Source organism: Protopterus annectens, chromosome 12.part0, assembly GCF_019279795.1.
Source record: "Protopterus annectens isolate FY-2018-M chromosome 12.part0, PAN1.0, whole genome shotgun sequence".
Lineage (NCBI taxonomy): Eukaryota > Metazoa > Chordata > Ceratodontiformes > Protopteridae > Protopterus > Protopterus annectens.
In genome coordinates, this window is record NC_056746.1 from 1238788792 (window position 1) to 1238803791 (window position 15000).

The 15000-nt window shown below is 39.1% G+C and overlaps 1 protein-coding gene across 4 annotated transcripts in view; it reads right to left on the reverse strand.

The window, feature by feature from the left end:
- Positions 1–15000, reverse strand: part of RALY (RALY heterogeneous nuclear ribonucleoprotein) — a 2391440-nt gene that overhangs the window by 1490979 nt on the left and 885461 nt on the right. For all 4 annotated transcript variants that reach the window (XM_044090254.1, XM_044090253.1, XM_044090255.1 and 1 more), the window contains one exon: positions 7006–7110. The gene's annotated coding sequence lies outside the window, so the exon portion shown is untranslated. The remainder of the gene's footprint in view (positions 1–7005; positions 7111–15000) is intronic.

Consider the following 15000-nt stretch of genomic DNA (forward strand, 5'->3'; position numbering starts at 1 on the left):
GTAATGCAGATTGATAATTCTTTTGATCGACAGGTCAACTTATTGAAAGAGGTGTGACACTTCCATAATAATTGGGTTGGAGAATATGCCCTTACCCTGATATTCTGGAATCAAAAGATGGCATATTTAAATCGCAGGGGGTAAGGGGATGCAGCCCCTCACATGAGGGGATGCAAATAACTTGGGTGCGTAAAAAGTAAGTCACTGTGTCTTGGAGTATGAGCGTTGTCATGTTAATCTTTTGAGAATGATAATATTTTGTCAATGAAATGGGAGTTGATTTACTGTGAGATAAAATAATTAATGATGTTTGCCTTTAACCGTTAGATCCACTTGAAGAATTATTCAGTCCAGTTTCCTTTTCTGATAAAAGTTAACAGAAGTTCATCAGTTCTGACACAAAAAACATAGAATCTGCAAAACTCCAGAAAACACATGAAGGTGCAAAAGGTGAAGTGTTTGAACGTGGATATGGTTTTGCTGGTAAACAAAATGTCCATTATTGATAAAAAAAAAACAAAAAAAACAAAACAAAAAAAACCCCCCATAAAAATAAGTGAGTAAATTGCATAAAAGTGTGTAAACTGACTTGCTATCACAAATACCAGACTTGTAAATAGAGTTCCTGAAAGAGGGATACATAAATAATGAAATTGCACAGATACGAAAACAAATAAAAAAACTATAAGGGGTCAGTGCATGGCATTGTACCACCTTGGTCCAACCCACTCCTGCCTCCATTTGTGGATTTCAGCTCCAGACCTATCAAAATGGAGAAACAAAGTCTGCATGAACATAAAATTTGCTACTAAGAATTCAAAATTCTAGGCCTTGCCTGAATGGTGTTAGGCTTTTGTACAGAAGTTAAATTTAAAGAATAAGCAATATGTGACATTAAAGCAACTAGAATGTAGACCTATAGAAATGCTTTTTAAGTTGACTATTTAGTTTACTATTCAGTTAAATATAGGTTATTTTTGGGGTCAGTATATGAATACTGTAAGAAAGGCAGAGTATAATATATCTGTAGAAGTACGTTTCCATACTAGTATGAGTTTTGTTATGCTTAAATTTCTTTGTAAAATGGTTTGAAACAGATCATATTTGGTACAGTGCATGGGTCAAAAAAGGATGAGACACAATCTGAACAATGAACACACAAAGTGCATGGGTGCACGCACACACACACACACACACACATACACACACACACACACACACACACACACACACACTCACACACACACACATACACACACGCATATACATATGCACACACACACTCTGTTGCACACAAACACATGCACGTGCGAGCACACACACACACACACACACACACACACACACACACACACACACACACACACACACACACACACAAAACACACACACACACAACACACATACATACATGAACAGATGCAATGGAAGACATGAGATGTATTACAGACTTGTGGAACTTGGGGTTGCTTATTTTATGTTTGGGTGAAATGGTGCCTTTCCGGTCATGCAGTACCAGATGAAGGTGGACATTTTCCAGGTGGCAGTAGTAATATCATGAAGGTCAAAGATAATGTTTTTCAAGTTTGGTACTAATTCTGTTGGACACAGGCCTCCTAATCCTACATTTATTTTTATTCTGGAGAAATATATGCAAACTGGGTGCACATTATTCTAAAAGTGCTCTTTTGAACTATTGTTTAGAGCTGTGGAGAACTGTAGTAAATGGTTATTGTATGGATGGGATGGAGTAAGAGGAGACAGAATGATTCTCACATCTACACTCAATGACATAAGAGAAGGGAGAGAGTATCAGATGAACATGCATCTCTATAAGCAAGTGGTAAGGAATGTAGTTTAAGAGAGAGGACAGAAGGGTAGAAATGGACAGGAGTAGTGTCTGGGAAGAGAGATGACTGAAGTAAAACTAGAGAAATTTGTATGTCACAAGGAGGATGGAAAGAGCGGTCCTCAGATGTTTGGGCTACAGTGTTTAAATTATGGGTAGGGGTAGCAGAGAAGGTGCCACAAGATTTGGTTAGGGAGACTGACCATAGCGTTTCCTCCATGAACTTCTTTCTACATTTGTATACCTCATGGAGGCTTTGGATTGGATAAGGACATATAATATAAGAGCACAGAGACCATAGCGTTTCCTCCATGAACTTCTTTCTACATTTGTATACCTCATGGAGGCTTTGGATTGGATAAGGACATATAATATAAGAGCACAGAGAAGGTTTCTATTCTGAATATGTGGATAGAAATATCTGTGGTGTTTGTCTTGAGGGTCACACATATCCTCCATGGCTTTTTGTATGTAGCCCATGCAAGTTACTAATAATCATGCACACTAGCTTTGAATCATGGAAGGCTACCATCTCTAAGTGATTCAACTTATGTAATAAATTGTAAAACTGTGCAGGCAGGTGGTCAGTTGTTACGTTACAGTGCAGAAGGAACTAGCAAGTGTAGTGTTACACTAGCATTCTGTGCCTTACACAGTATATGCCTGTGACTACTAGAAAAGTATCATTGTGGAACATCCCACATGCTGAATAACTCATTTTTTTCACACCGCCATTAAGGGGTCAGTAGCATGGTTTTGTAAATTGCTTTAACATTTAAAAAAAAATCAGTTTACATGCTCCTCAGTGTAGATATATTTTTTGAAAATATTTTTTGAAATAACACTTCAGCATATTCTGATTTTTTTTCTTGTCCTGGCCAAACAAAAGAACTTGAGAGTCTTAATGTTAAATGAGCTATAAATGACAATTTGAGTCTCTATACCCTAAGAAAGCTATAGAAGATAATGTCAAGAAGGGTATCATAGCAACAGTATTTATTTAAAATGACATAATAATCATAAGTATCTTATCTTATGTATATTCACACAACACTTGCTAGCCATCAAGCAGGGTACAAAATAGCACTGTTTAACCAGACAGGGTCCATAGCTAAAGCTCAGCATGGCAGGGTATAAAATAGCGCTGTTTAACCAGACAGGGTCCATAGCTAAAGCTCAGCATGGCAGGGTACAAAATAGCACTGTTTGACCAGACAGGGTCCATAGCTAAAGCTCAGCATGGCAGGGTATAAAATAGCACTGTTTAACGGGACAGGGTCCATAGCTAAAGCTCAGCATGGCAGGGCACAAAATAGCACTGTTTAACCAGACAGGGTCCATAGCTAAAGCTCAGCATGGCAGGGTACAAAATAGCACTGTTTAACCAGACAGGGTCCATAGCTAAAGCTCAGCATGGCAGGGTACAAAATAGCACTATTTAACCAGACAGGGTCCATACCTAAAGCTCAGCATGGCAGGGTACAAAATAGCACTGTTTAACCAGACAGGGTCCATAGCTAAAGCTCAGCATGGCAGGGAACAAAATAGCACTGTTTAACCAGACAGGGTCCATACCTAAAGCTCAGCATGGCAGGGTACAAAATAGCACTGTTTAACCAGACAGGGTCCATACCTAAAGCTCAGCATGGCAGGGTACAAAATAGCACTGTTTAACCAGACAGGGTCCATACCTAAAGCTCAGCATGGCAGGGTACAAAATAGCACTGTTTAACCAGACAGGGTCCATACCTAAAGCTCAGCATGGCAGGGTACAAAATAGCACTGTTTAACCAGACAGGGTCCATACCTAAAGCTCAGCATGGCAGGGTACAAAATAGCACTGTTTAACCAGACAGGGTCCATACCTAAAGCTCAGCATGGCAGGGTACAAAATAGCACTGTTTAACCAGACAGGGTCCATACCTAAAGCTCAGCATGGCAGGGTACAAAATAGCACTGTTTAACCAGACAGGGTCCATACTTAAAGCTCAGCATGGCAGGGTACAAAATAGCACTGTTTAACCAGACAGGGTCCATACCTAAAGCTCAGCATGGCAGGGTACAAAATAGCACTGTTTAACCAGACAGGGTCCATACTTAAAGCTCAGCATGGCAGGGTACAAAATAGCACTGTTTAACCAGACAGGGTCCATACCTAAAGCTCAGCATGGCAGGGTACAAAATAGCACTGTTTAACCAGACAGGGTCCATAGCTAAAGCTCAGCATGGCAGGGAACAAAATAGCACTGTTTAACCAGACAGGGTCCATACCTAAAGCTCAGCATGGCAGGGTACAAAATAGCACTGTTTAACCAGACAGGGTCCATACCTAAAGCTCAGCATGGCAGGGTACAAAATAGCACTGTTTAACCAGACAGGGTCCATACCTAAAGCTCAGCATGGCAGGGTACAAAATAGCACTGTTTATCCAGACAGGGTCCATACCTAAAGCTCAGCATGGCAGGGTACAAAATAGCACTGTTTAACCAGACAGGGTCCATACCTAAAGCTCAGCATGACAGAGTACAAAATAGCACTGTTTAACCAGACAGGGTCCATACCTAAAGCTCAGCATGGCAGGGTACAAAATAGCACTGTTTAACCAGACAGGGTCCATACCTAATGCTCAGCATGGCAGGGTACAAAATAGCACTGTTTAACCAGACAGGGTCCATACCTAAAGCTCAGCATGGCAGGGTACAAAATAGCACTGTTTAACCAGACAGGGTCCATACTTAAAGCTCAGCATGGCAGGGTACAAAATAGCACTGTTTAACCAGACAGGGTCCATACCTAACGCTCAGCAGGGCAGGGTACAAAATAGCACTGTTTAAATAGACAGGGTCCATACCTAAAGCTCAGCATGACAGGGTACAAAATAGCACTGTTTAACCAGACAGGGTCCATACCTAAAGCTCAGCATGCCAGGGTACAAAATAGCACTGTTTAACCAGACAGAGTCCAAACCTAAAGCTCAGCATGGCAGGGTACAAAATAGCACTGTTTAACCAGACAGGGTCCATAGCTAAAGCTCAGCATGGCAGGGTACAAAATAGCACGTTTAACCAGACAGGGTCCATAGCTAAAGCTCAGCATGTCAGGGTACAAAATAGCACTGTTTAACCAGACAGGATCCATAGCTAAAGCTCAGCATGGCAGGGTACAAAATAGCACTGTTTAACCAGACAGGATCCATACCTAAAGCTCAGCATGGCAGGGTACACAATAGCACTGTTTTACCAGACAGGGTCCATACTTAAAGCTCAGCATGGCAGGGTACAAAATAGCACTGTTTAACCAGACAGGGTCCATACCTAAAGCTCAGCATGGCAGGGTACAAAATAGCACTGTTTAACCAGACAGGGTCCATAGCTAAAGCTCAGCATGGCAGGGAACAAAATAGCACTGTTTAACCAGACAGGGTCCATACCTAAAGCTCAGCATGGCAGGGTACAAAATAGCACTGTTTAACCAGACAGGGTCCATACCTAAAGCTCAGCATGGCAGGGTACAAAATAGCACTGTTTAACCAGACAGGGTCCATACCTAAAGCTCAGCATGGCAGGGTACAAAATAGCACTGTTTATCCAGACAGGGTCCATACCTAAAGCTCAGCATGGCAGGGTACAAAATAGCACTGTTTAACCAGACAGGGTCCATACCTAAAGCTCAGCATGACAGGGTACAAAATAGCACTGTTTAACCAGACAGGGTCCATACCTAAAGCTCAGCATGGCAGGGTACAAAATAGCACTGTTTAACCAGACAGGGTCCATACCTAATGCTCAGCATGGCAGGGTACAAAATAGCACTGTTTAACCAGACAGGGTCCATACCTAAAGCTCAGCATGGCAGGGTACAAAATAGCACTGTTTAACCAGACAGGGTCCATACTTAAAGCTCAGCATGGCAGGGTACAAAATAGCACTGTTTAACCAGACAGGGTCCATACCTAAAGCTCAGCAGGGCAGGGTACAAAATAGCACTGTTTAACCAGACAGGGTCCATACCTAAAGCTCAGCATGACAGGGTACAAAATAGCACTGTTTAACCAGACAGGGTCCATACCTAAAGCTCAGCATGCCAGGGTACAAAATAGCACTGTTTAACCAGACAGAGTCCAAACCTAAAGCTCAGCATGGCAGGGTACAAAATAGCACTGTTTAACCAGACAGGGTCCATACCTAAAGCTCAGCATGGCAGGGTACAAAATAGCACGTTTAACCAGACAGGGTCCATAGCTAAAGCTCAGCATGGCAGGGTACAAAATAGCACTGTTTAACCAGACAGGATCCATAGCTAAAGCTCAGCATGGCAGGGTACAAAATAGCACTGTTTAACCAGACAGGATCCATACCTAAAGCTCAGCATGGTAGGGTACACAATAGCACTGTTTTACCAGACAGGGTCCATACCTAAAGCTCAGCATGGCAGGGTACAAAATAGCACTGTTTATCCAGACAGGGTCCATACCTAAAGCTCAGCATGGCAGGGTACAGAATAGCACTGTTTAACCAGACAGGGTCCATACCTAAAGCTCAGCATGGCAGAGTACAAAATAGCACTGTTTTACCAGACAGGGTCCATACCTAAACCTCAGCATGGCAGGGTACAAAATAGCACTGTTTAACCAGACAGGGTCCATAGCTAAAGCTCAGCATGGCAGGGTACAAAATAGCACTGTTTAACCAGACAGGGTCCATAGCTAAAGCTCAGCATGGCAGGGTACAAAATAGCACTGTTTAACCAGACAGGGTCCATACCTAAAGCTCAGCATGGCTCTTGTCAGATACCTCTGTTATACACAGAGCAGGCATTTGCCTACAATTCATTCTGATCAAGTAAGGCATATCATATATCCTCTGACATAGCTAACCCCCACCCCCATATAAGGGTAACAATAAAAACAAGACCCTGCATTGCCACAGAAGTACAGAAGGAACCATACTGAGTGCTTGTTGACAATGCATGTTTTATTTTCTAATATGCAGTATGGAGAAATGCCTGGATTGGCTCGATTTGTCATCCCACTGAGTTACCCATATACAATAACAGTATTATTTCATATTACGGAAAAATTAATAACTGCTAGAGACATTGGCACATCATATTTAAACTATGTTTAACAAATGAGCTCACTAAACTGAAACGCTTACCTGGGATGTCTGGTCTCCACTTTCTTACTAGCTGCTTTTCCTGTTGTATCTATACCCTGGTATATGAAGGTCGTTGATCAGATTAAATTGTTCCTGAGATCACAACTGAAAGACAGAAACAAAAGTTATTTTTTCAGTGTAGTCACTAAGAACTGTACTTTTCTGGAATTTATAAAGCACAGGCATGCCAAGTAATCATAAATCAGTGGTGAGGATGATTAAAGGAGACAGAAAACTATCCCCAGCACAAGCCCAAGCTGTCAGAAGCAACTTCACACAAGTCCTATGTGGACTAGTAATATAAATGCTACATTAACATGTGCAGTAATTATTAGCTAGAGGCATTTCAGTTTGGCATATGAGTAGTTTATGAAAATTATGTGTGTGTGTGTGTGTGTGTGTGTGTGTGTGTGTGTGTGTGTGTGTGTATATATATATATATATATATATATATATATATATATATTTATATATATATCTATATCTAAATCTATCTATCTATATATATATATATATATATATATACACACACACATACAGTGGATATAAAAAGTGTACACACCCCTGTTAAAGTGCCAGGTTTTTGTGATATAAAAAAAATTAAACCAAAATAAATCATTTCAAAACTTTTCCTACCTTTAATGTGACCTATAACCTGTACGATTCAATTTTAAAACAAACAAATCTGTTAGGGGAAAAATATAAAAAATAAAAAACATACAATAAGCTGGTTGCATAGGTGTGCAAACCCTTAAACTAATACTTTGTTGAAGCACCTGTTCATTTAATTACAGAATTCAGTCTTCTTGGGTAGGAGTCTATCAGCATGGCACATCTTGACTTAGCAATATTTGCCCACTCTTCCTTGCAAAAGCGCTTCAAATCTGTCAGATTGCAAGGGCATCTCTTGTGCACAGCCCTCTTCAGGTCATCCCATAGATTTTCTATTGGATTTAAGTCTGGGGTCTGGCTGGACCGTACCAAAACTTTAATTTTCTTCTGGTGAAGCCATTCTTTTGTTGATTTGGATGTATACTTGGGGTCATTGTCATGTTGAAAGGTGAAATTCTTCTTCATCTTCAGCTTTCTAGCAGACACCTGAAGGTTTTGGGCCAAAAGTGACTGGTATTTGCAACTGTTCATAATTCCCTCCACCTTGACTAAAGCCCCAGTTCCAAAAAGAAAAGCAACCCCAAAGCATGATACTGCCACCACTATGCTTCACAGTGGAAATGGTGTTCTTTTGGTGATGAAAAGTGCTGTTTTTGCACCAAATGTACCTTTTGGAATTGTGGCCAAAAAGTACAACCTTGGTCTCATCAGACCATAGCACATCTTCCCACAAGCTTTTTGGAGACGATGTATTGTTTTGCAAATTTTAGCCGGGCCTGGATGTTTTTCTGTGTAAGAAAAGGCTTCCATCTTGAAACCCTACCCAATAGCCCAGACATATGGAGAATATGGGAGATTATTACATATAGCACACAACCAGTACTTGCCAGAAATTCCTGCAGCTCCTTCAGTGTTGCTGTAGGTCTCTTGGCTGTCTCCCTGACCAGTTTTCATCTTGCCTTTTCATCAATTTTGGAGGGATGTTGAATTCTTTGCAACGTCACTGTTGTCCCATATTTTCTCCACTTTTTGATGACTGTCTTCACTGTGTTCCATGGTATATCTAATGTTGTAGAAATTTTTTTGTACCCTTCTCCTGACTGATAACCTTCAACAATGAGATCCCTTTGATGCTTTGTAAGCACTCTGTGAACCATGGCTTTTTCTGTAGCAGGCAACTGAGTAAATGTCAGGAAATTCCTACTAGGACAGCTGAACTTTATTTCGGGTTAATCAGAGTCTCTGTAATTGATGGCAGGTGTGTACCCAAGAAGACTGAATGCTGTAATTAAATCAAAAGGTGCTTCAAGAAAGTAGTAATTTAAGGGTTTGCACACTTATGCAATGAGCTTACTGTACCTTTTTTATTTTTATATTTATACCTCTAACAGATTTGTTTGTTTTTCAATTGAATTGTACAGGTTATAGGTCATATTAAAGGTGGAAAAAGTTTTGAAATGATTTATTGTGGTCTCATTTTTTTATATCAGAAAAACCTGACATTTAACAGTGGTGTGTACACTTTTTATATCGACTATATATATATATATATATATATATATATATATATATATCATTAGAAAAATAAGATCAAATATCATTTCATTAAAAGCCTATACTGCGTGAAGAAACACATGCACCCCCTAAAACACACACACACACACACACACACACACACACACACACACACACACACACACACACACACACACACACACACATACACACACACACACACACACACACATTTTTGACATTATATACCTCTCAGTACCTTAAGTGGCTCTCTGATATTTCTTCAATTCTCATACTAGAACTTTTGGGCACAACTGGGAGGGTGGTATGAAATTAACTCCTAGGAGTACATCAGTTTGTATTTCCTATTCTAAAAAATAAGTGCATAGCAATTTCAAAGTGAATTATTTTCGTTGGAGCATAACTTGAAAGTAGCAGCTTCCACATCCCTGATTTCAGATACACAGACTAATTTAAAGTGAAAGCTTCTTGGCAAAGATCACCTCTAACCACATTTCAGTTATGCTGATATGTTAACTGCTTTGTATTTAATAATATTAGTGGAGTTTGATGTTAACCTTTTGTAGATAAAAATGTGAGGAGTTGTCATGTTTTATGAATATACTAGCCGTAAGGCTGTCAGTATAGCAGATAAATAACAGTATTGTACCATTGGCTTGTTCTTGGCAGCTGTCATAATCTGATAATCTGCACAACATTACAATACACAAACAGAAAATTTCTGTCTGGCTGCATGTTTCAAAACACAGTTACAATAATCGGTCTGATTATCATAATATTATGTTTGTATGGGAAATTAATGTTGCTATGGATGGAATGTGCATGCGGCTGTCATGTGACTCCAATTTTAGACATTTCAGTTTCTGTTGCCACAGTTAATGTAAACTAACTTTATTCTTTTGTCCCGTTCCTGTGGCTGTAAAGGACATCCATACCTTTATTCCTCGGGTATAAATGTTTTAAATAAATGTAGTCAGTTGTGTCTTCAGACCTCCTCCATTATGTCCAGCTAGAATTCTTTGGTGGATTCTGTTGATCCATAATGATGTGTTCATCATGAGTTCTGGAATTCAAGAGACTGCAGGATATAGCTTAGTGGAAGGTGAAATTGTAGGCAACTGCTACTTCTGTGCAATTTCAGAAGTCTAAAATGTGAGATACCAGAGTCACACCTCTGAACCTCTTAGCACAAGAAATATGGACAAAGCCAAAAATAATAAGGGGGGGGGGCAGCCCAAAATAGGGGCACATTTTAAATACTGCTCTTATAAACTTAGAAAGCTGCTGTAAAAAGGTGTTGCATTAAGATGCATTTTCTTAAGGATATGATGCCTGAAATGGTAAACATTTGAAATGCTGCGACCCACTAGAGTAAGTGCCAAAATCTAAAGACTGAATGGCAGAAAGATCGGACTTGTATACAGTAAGTCCGAGATGTCACTTCTCGAAATATTCCCTTTTCTCTGCGGTATGGTGAACTTGGAATTAGTATATATAAGTTTTTTAGGGGGGGGTGGGAGGGAGGGTGCAAAAAGAAATTTTAAAGAGAACAGCAATTTTTGAGATTTGCTATTCTCCTGTATTTTCTGTCTTTTTTTCCCGGCTTTTCTGCACTCGTCATTTTGAATGCTGGCATTTCAATAGGGAGCCATTTGAAACTCAGATGTCTGATGTCTTGTCATTATTTAGAGACTACAATCCCAATGATTTGTCAGAAAGCCACGTGTATGAGGAACAGACCAAAAATATGAGGTGAAAATCTAGATAGTTGAGAGGTAAGCATGCCGTACAAAATAGGGTAGAGCATAAATGGACCATAGTGAGTAATGGTATACAATATGGCACAATACCTGCCTCGTCAGGAGTACACACAGTGATCTGTTAGATAATGCAATTGTCAGGTAAGCAAATTCATGCAGAAAAATGTAGGTGTAACAGAAAACCAAGAATCCATGCTATGTATCTGTATGCTGCAGAGAACTGAAAGGAGCTAGCTTTCACAACATCAAATGCAGTAAAGTTCTATACTTCTCATGATGAGTTCAGTGAACTGGGACCAGCAAAGGGCTATATAGTGCCATGTTCATGGGAAATACTAGGCAATCAGTCTGCAGACTATTTCAAGCCTAGACAATAACGTAAAGTCAGAATCAAACCCTGTGCTTTATATCTGTAAGGTGAAGATATTTACCATTATGCCAAACTGCCATCTATTACTTCAAGGGGGACAACAGTCATAGAAAACAACTGGGCATTACATGACAAGCCATACTATGCAGAAGTAAAGACCTGTTTAGTGTAGCTTACGGATTTTCTATGCACAGACAAGACTAAATGAGGCTGTCTAATGCATTTTTCTGGGAATATATGCATAAAGTAGTGCCACACATATATGTTACCATGGTATCCCTGTTGTACCCAAGAGACACAACTGTCAAGTATTGCATTACAAATTGCTTTAATGCTGTTCTTTGTTTCTCACAAATACTGAGTGCTGTCTGCAAATCTCCAATAGGTTCTGCTTTGTAGAAGGACATAATGTATGTAGATTTTGAACTGGCATATTTGGTCTATCTATATAAAAACAGAAAACTAAATAAAAACACGTATAAAGCTCAAAAACATATGGTGTAAGGTATGTTTGTTCTAACTAGGTATCTCTTTCTACACCTTACAGCATCTAACAGAGAAAGTGACTACCTTTTCTTTTTCAAGGGTTTCTTCATTGGTATATATGATAGTTTGCTGTTATTTCATGCTGAAAACAGTTACATAACACTGTTTGTATTGATAAGCATATTCTGTAGAAAAAAAATGTCCTTAACTGTAATGTCTACCATTATTAATTGAATGTAATCCTCACTCTTTGGCAAATTACATATATTTGGAGAGGAAATAAATGCATCTAATGTAAACATTTTGAAATCCCTGATAATCAGGCATACACGTGTCAAAGAGGTGCTTAGCATATATGTTGCTAAGATATAAGGCATTACAAGACCTTGCAACACACAGTATCTAATGTGATCTCTACTTTTACCTGTAGCCCAAATCAACAGGGACATCTGGTGCCACATTCATCTCACCTAACTCACACCAAGCATATTTGGCTGTGCACCAACTTTTTTTTCCCTTTCTACACATGGTCACCAGTACTTTTCAGATAATTTCCTTGTATTTATGAATCAGGTGGTACATTGTAATGTGTGTCTTTTTGTACCATTCCACATTTTCATTGGTGCACTACATTTTCCTTACTTTTGGCATAATGGCTCATGTTTTAGTTTTGTGAAGTGAAATTTCACTTCCTCTAATTTGTTCATGGTGCAACGATTGTATAACTCACAAGTGTCAAGTTCAGTATTAGAGCCAGTCTGTCCTCTGAATAAAGATAATATCAGTCTCCTTGTAGAATTTTGCAGTCCTGCCCATAAAAAAAAAAAACATGGAAGTAGCAAAACAACATCCTGTCAATTCAGAACAACATCCTGTCAATTCAGAACAATTCACTTCACTGTTGCCAAATTTCTTCATATACATTTTTGCAAAGCAAGCGTTACAGATGCCAGTATTTTCAAAAAAAGCTTTACCACACAGGTTGAGGTCACTTCCATTATTTTTCTAACACAATGTAACAGCACTTCATCATTTTCAGAGTCCAGGAACACCTTCCAGACGTGATGCGTTCTTCATACAGAGCTTCACTGAGGCTTCTCATCTTACCTCTCCCTTAACTCAGCGAACAGGGATCTGCATTTCCACAGACAGTGGCCCTGACATACCTCTAGAGGCAGTAGCTCCATATAAGTTTCCATAGGGATAGGTTGCTCACGTGCTTCAGATTGCCGACTTGTTTCAGACTCACTTGAATGCTCTCTCTATTGCAGGCAGTCTCCATACCACACTGTGTACCGATTTTCTCTTCATGTATTCAACTGTTGGTGGTTAAACAGAGCTAAAAACAATGCCGTAGAAGGAAGATGAAGTTTAAAGAGGTGTGTTACACATTCCATATTTCAGACATATGTGTCAACGAAAGACCATACATTCCTACTAAATATGTTGTCATTGTTAGCTTGGCTCAATAGAGTAGAGGGACAGAACCCTTACTGTGACCCAGGTATATGGGGTTTGATTGTCAGCACAAGCAATGGAGGATCCAGGGAGAGAGATGAGTGAAGGTGAGTGTTTATTTGCTTTTCCTTTGAGATGAGGAGGGTAGTATGCACTTGAGGAGCACATTGGATAGTGTGATGTCTCTGGTGGAGAGAGGGAAAGCCACTTCTTGTGCTTGAGTGGAAAGGATAGGGCAGTGTATTGGCAATGTCCTTTTGGGAATCCAGATAGCCTATTGCATGTTGACCTTTGGCACTGCAAGCTGCTGTTCACAAGTACAGCAGGACCAAAAGAAGAAAACCCTTGAAACCCCCCGATGGCTGTCTTAATAAAAAAACACGTGTGGTTGATCTTCATCTCAGTGACTGTGACAGAATGGTCAGACTGGGAAAGAGGGGCTTATGATTGATAGGTAGCTACTGACTTATTTCCTTGATTTTTTTCTTTTTTAATGCAGTTGGCATATTTTAATTTTCCTGGAACTGCTAACTGCAGATAACATTTCTTTTTTCTAAACTAATCAAAGTCCACAAAACAGGCAAGTAACTACAAATGTAGTATAATTATTTCAAAGTCACTTTTATGAGCATGTCATATCACAATTATTTCATAGTCACATTTATCAGCATGTCATATCACAATTATTTCATAGTCACTTTTATGAACATGTCATATCACATATATTTCATAGTCACATTTATGAGCATGACGTATCACAATTATGTCATAGCCACATTTATGAGCATGTCCTATCACAATTATTTCATAGTCACTTTTATGAGCATGTCATATCACAATTATTTCATAGTCACATTTACGAACATGACGTATCACAATTATTTCATAGTCACTTTTATGAGCATGTCATATCACAATTATTTCATAGTCACATTTATGAGCATGTCGTATCACAATTATTTCATAGTCACATTTATGAGCATGACGTATCACAATTATTTCATAGTCACATTTATGAGCATGACGTATCACAATTATTTCATAGTCACTTTTATGAGCATGACGTATCACATTTATTTCATAGTCACATTTATGAGTATGACCTATCACAATTATTTCATAGTCACTTTTATGAGCATGACATATCACAATTATTTCATAGTCACTTTTATGAGCATGACGTATCACAATTATTTCATAGTCACTTTTATGAGCATGACATATCACTACATTTCAGGTTCACATATGCATTCATCCTCATTAGTAGAGTAAGAATGACATAATGTTGAAGTATTACAGACCTTGTTGTAATGCTATACCACAAGATTCATACAGATTCATTAGTGCACATGTCTGCTATCCCCTACATGCCTTAAGATAATAAATGCAATCCAACTGTGTGTCTCATCAGCGAGCAAGAGGTTTGATATTTATTACATTTCAAAGGATGCAGCTTTGTGATTCTGTTATTCACCCAGTGACAGGACAGAATGCCGAATGAAGGATGAGAAATACTCTTTGATATTCTGTACAGTTTTGAAATGTGGCCAATAGAGGATGTTCTGTTTATAAATTGCTCTAGAAGAAAAACATCACACCTTTGGGGTCATTGAAGGAGCAACGCATCCATTAAGTCTGCAGTCCAGAGGGATTGTAACTTTTCAGTCAGACATCTAGTTATTTGTTTGTGTTACCCTCTTCTCCTACAAAGGTGAATGTAAGATTTACATTAACTCTTGTAAAAGTCTCCTGACAACAATTCCTTCTGTTCAG